Source organism: Lissotriton vulgaris, chromosome 1_1 (genome assembly GCF_964263255.1).
Source record: "Lissotriton vulgaris chromosome 1_1, aLisVul1.2, whole genome shotgun sequence".
NCBI lineage: Eukaryota > Metazoa > Chordata > Amphibia > Caudata > Salamandridae > Lissotriton > Lissotriton vulgaris.
In genome coordinates this window covers 251,936,262-251,940,859 of record NC_141685.1, presented here as the reverse complement: position 1 = coordinate 251,940,859, position 4,598 = coordinate 251,936,262, and the positions used below count along the sequence as shown (strand labels likewise).

At 46.7% G+C, this 4,598-nt stretch overlaps 1 non-coding gene across 1 annotated transcript; it reads left to right on the top strand.

Annotated features, from left to right (window-relative positions):
• The first annotated feature begins 946 nt into the window (after positions 1–946).
• On the top strand, positions 947–1,029 carry TRNAL-CAG (transfer RNA leucine (anticodon CAG)). The gene has a single exon. It is a non-coding gene; the product is annotated as a tRNA-Leu (tRNA).
• The last annotated feature ends 3,569 nt before the right edge of the window (positions 1,030–4,598 follow it).

The following is a 4,598-nucleotide window of genomic DNA, read 5'->3' as shown; positions in this document are numbered from 1 at the left end:
TACAGTTTATTGCTGTTGCCAGTCAGTCTCAACACGGGGCGAGGGGGGGGAGGATCACTGTTTATTTCTGTATTGTTCCCCCTCGCCGGCGCCCGGTCACTCAGCCGCGTTGCCATCGAGTATGAATTACCGGCGGCGGCTTCCTTTGTCGCTCCGCCGCCGGTGGTCTGTTACCCGCTGGGGCTCTCCTCTGTCGTGAGCAGGGTCGCGCAGGATACGCCGATGGGACGCCTCAATCCTCACCCTCCGGTCGCCGGTCACATCCGGTCCCACGCAGCCGGCCTGATGGCACTTCCTGTCGGGCACTTCTATGAGCGGAGTCCCCTGCTTCCGGCCGGCTTCCAGGGCATCAGGATAGACGATCGTAATTCCGCCTTCAAATGTCTGATTCTCCTCGGAGTGTTTGCCGCTAAAGCCGCCCGGTCCTGGGCCTTCGATTCCTCCCACGGAGTCCTGAACTAGCCATGGATTAGGGTACGGATGGTAGCAGAGGCCACTTCTCTCACGGAGCTAGCCCTCTAAGCTGCTGCCATGTTCGGCTGCTAGCCACGCCCCCCTCGTACATAGTGTTTTTATTCATATTTTATAGCTTAGGTGTTTCATTTATATCAAAATGTGCAAAAAGCCTCATTGCTAATGGTGTGCGTTTTTCGCTTGATTTGTATTTCATATCATCTTCCCATATTTCTTAGGATATCGGTTATCATCGACATGATTGACTATGGCAAGTCTTCTCCACGCAAAATAATGTAGCTCAAAAAGGAAACAAAATATGTCACGATAAATTTCAATTCTCAGTGACCAGCTGCTTTCACTTATCTTTAAACTCTAAAAATTCAAGATATGAAAGGAAACGTTTATCTAAAAAATAAAATACAAAAATAGACCCCAAGCTTCTGATTTGAATGATGCATTTTAAATGCACTTGGAAACGCACTGTTCATAAGTCAGGATGGCCGAGCGGTCTAAGGCGCTGCGTTCAGGTCGCAGTCTCCTCTGGAGGCGTGGGTTCAAATCCCACCTCTGACAAGTTCAATTTTATTCCTAATAAGTTAATTTTATTACTTCTGTTTTTTCTTGTCTTCATGCCACCTGGTTTGACGTTCAGATATCATAGGGTCAAGTCAAAGAAGTCTCTTAATTAACACCAATATGTACTTTAACGGCCTAGAATGAATTTCTGTGAAATAGTGTAGGAGACTGCAATAAATGTTTGAGTTTTGAAACCATTTCAGCTTTGGTGGCTCTTACGGCATGTAATTTATCTGGCGAAAATTAAGCAATGTTTCCCAATCGAATAAAATTCCTATATTTTCATCACCAACGTTTATGTTGGTTCTGCTATTCCTAATCTGCTGTTTGAGAACACCGCCATTCCTCAACCAACCACGCGGTGGCCCTTTACCTTCAGACAACACTTAATCAGGACTTTAATTCTATGTCAGGACAGGAGGCTCTGATTATGCTTTCTCATTTCTTTAATGAAATGCTCAGCAGCCAATAAAAATAACCAAAAACTACATTTCCCATGAACACTAGGGAATGACGATAGAGACTATAGTATAAAAGGTCCCAACATTAGTCCTTTTTCCTCTTTCTTTGCTGCTCCGCAGCCAGTTAAGTGCTTTATCTATTTGTGCTTCATTTTGTTGATTGCTTACTGTGCTATTGTTATTGCTTACTTGTATTTAGCGTCTTTCAGTAGCGCGCTGTGTTCACGCTTCATTGGAGCTCTCCCGACTCCGACTGTTATTGCGTGGTTTCGTTTTTCTGTCGGCCGCTCGGCGTCTTTGTTCTGGAGCGTGTGTTCACCTCCGTTTCTCAATCCGGGCGCTTGTTTGCTGCTTGCAGGCTTTGGTGGAGCGGGAGCAGGGGATTCCGTCTCGTTAGGAGAGCGCGAGCGCTCTCGAGCCGGTTTTGGTGACAGGCGGCAGTCACGCATGCGCGCTGCTTTATTTCCGGAGTCTGGGGTTTTCCACAGCGCCGGTTGAGTGACAAGGTCATTTCAACGCCCATGCCCACAGCCTGTCTCAAATTTTAACCCCGTGTGACACTGGAGTCTGGTGAAGGCTTCGGTTGCAACTTTGTAGCATAGGCTCTGCCTAAAGTGTTTCCGGTCTGCGCAGGCTTTTGCTCCCTCCACGTTTGAATTCTTTTGGAGTCAGGTTTATTTATTTATTTGCTTATTAAGCGCCTGATTCAATTCCCGAAGGGATAGCTCTGCGCTGTTGCTTACATTGGACAGCTTACCGTGTGACTTGAAGCAGTTGGAGGGAGTTTTGATTAATTTTATGGCAGGGTAAAGAGGTAAGTTTTAAGTTTTTTCCTGAATGGTTCAAGATTGCTGATCTGTTTCAGTTTATGGGGTAGGGAATTCCAGAGGAAAGGTCCTTTGTAAGACAGGGCTCGACCTCCCTGTCTGGCTCTTCTTATCTTTGGGACCTGTAGAAGTTGATGGTTGCTTGAACGTAGTGTACGTCCAGGGGTGTATGGTACAAATTTTTCTTTTAGGTATTTGGGACTTGTACCAAACAGGCATCTATGTATCATGCTACAGATTTTGAATTTGATGCGCTGCTTTACTGGCAGCCAGTGAAGTTGGCGAAGTAGAGGGCGGAAAGGCGTTCTGGGAGGGGCATTGAGAGCCAGTCTGGCTGCCGTATTTTGGACAACCTGAAGTTTATCCAGCTGTTCCTCATTTGCCGATAAATATAGTCCATTGCAGTAGTCCATTCTGCTTATTATAAGGGTTTGGATGAGTGTTCTTCTATGATGGTCTGGCAGAAATGGGAAGACGCGTCGCAATAGCCCCACCACATGGAGGCAAGCACCTGCTACTTGAGTGGTGTGCTCCTTAAGCAGGAGCGCCTGATCTAGTTTGACGCTGAGGTTTTTTGCTATTGGTTTGGGGTTGGGAGCAGGGCCTAGCTCCAGGGGCCACCATTCTGGGGACCATAGAAGAGTCGCCCCCCCAAACAGCATGACCTCGGTTTTGGACACATTGCATTGGAGGAAATTTTGAGCCATCCAATGCGCTACTGCTCTCATCCCATCCGCAAATGATGACTGAATTGCTGGTGTGAGAGTTTGAAAGGGAAACAAAAGCTGGCTGTCATCAGCGTATGACACCGGAGTGAATCCATAGGACCCTATCAGGTTTGCTAAGGGGGCCACAAAATTTTAAAAAGCGTGGGGCTCAGGCACGAGCCCTGTGGCACTCCCTTAGTTAGCACTCTTGATGGTGAAGAGTGAGAGCCCAATCTGACGCCTTGAGTTCGGCCAGAAAGAAAGCTTTGCAGCCATGATAGAGCCGTTCCTCCTACCCCCATATCACTCAGTCTCTCGAGAAGAAGTTCATGTGATACCGTGTCGAAGGCAGCGGACAAATCTAACAGCACTAAGATCACTGATCCCCCCCTGTCCAGTGACATCCTGATGTTGTCGGTCACGGAAAGGAGGGCTGATTCAGTGCTGTGATTGGGCCTAAAACCAGATTGGGATAGGTCCAGGCCCTCCGCTGCCTCGATGTATTTCGACAGGTGGGTGTTAACATGCTTCTCGGTGAGTTTACTGAGGTAGGGTAGGAGGGAGATGGGTCTAAGGTTTGAAAGGTCAGACCAGGGTAGTGTGGTATTTTTCCGAATGGGATTGACTACTGCTTGTTTCCACTCAGATGGTACCTGTCCTTTACTAAGGGATTGATTTATGATGGTTTGAATAAGTGGGCCTAGGAAGGAGTTTAGAGGAGCCATCATTTTCGCTGGTATTAGGTCATTAGGAGAGCCAGATTTTATATGGCTAATTAGGAGGGGGAGATCGGTGTTGGAAACTGGGGGAAAGGAGAGTAAAGATACTGTTTTATGTTGCGATATAGTGGGGACATGGTTGCCAGAGTTGGTGCTAGTGGTTTGCAAGATTTTATCATATAATAGTAGCCAGTCCCTACGTTGTACGGGTATGAATTGCTGCCGGCCAGTAGTATATTGTTTTGTAGGATTTCGTTTTGATAGCATTTCTTATCTGTGACAGGCCTGTGAAACGCTCCGATTCACAGTGCACTGCTGATGTACTTAAGAGTGCGCGTTCAATAGTGTGTGAACTCGAGTTGCCCTACTTTATTTTTCCTTGAAATATTATATAGCGCGAACTCGACAACATGGCATGAGCACAATTTACATTACAGAAGAACACATTCATTTGTGGTAGGCACGAGGAGACAAAGCGATTTGCCTGGAATCACAGGATGTTGAGCTGATGCCGAGATTCGAACGTAGCTCCCCAGCTCTACAGTTCGCAATTCTAGAACTTGTGGCGGGAAGTGTGCATAAAAGTGTATATCGGTGCTGGCCATCAATGAGAGAGACCTGTGCATTTTTCAAATCGGTGGTGAAAAAATATGAGTATGTTGCTGGAGATGTGGGCCGCCGTGCCACCAATGTACTTACCGGGGGAGGATAAACACCCATTATTCAGCAACTTTCTTTCCGCATACCATCACTCCGCATACGTTCATTACGAAAGTGCCATGACTCCACAATGCCATTATAACGCATAGCATTACATTTCATATGCTTTTACTACGCATACATTTACAATGA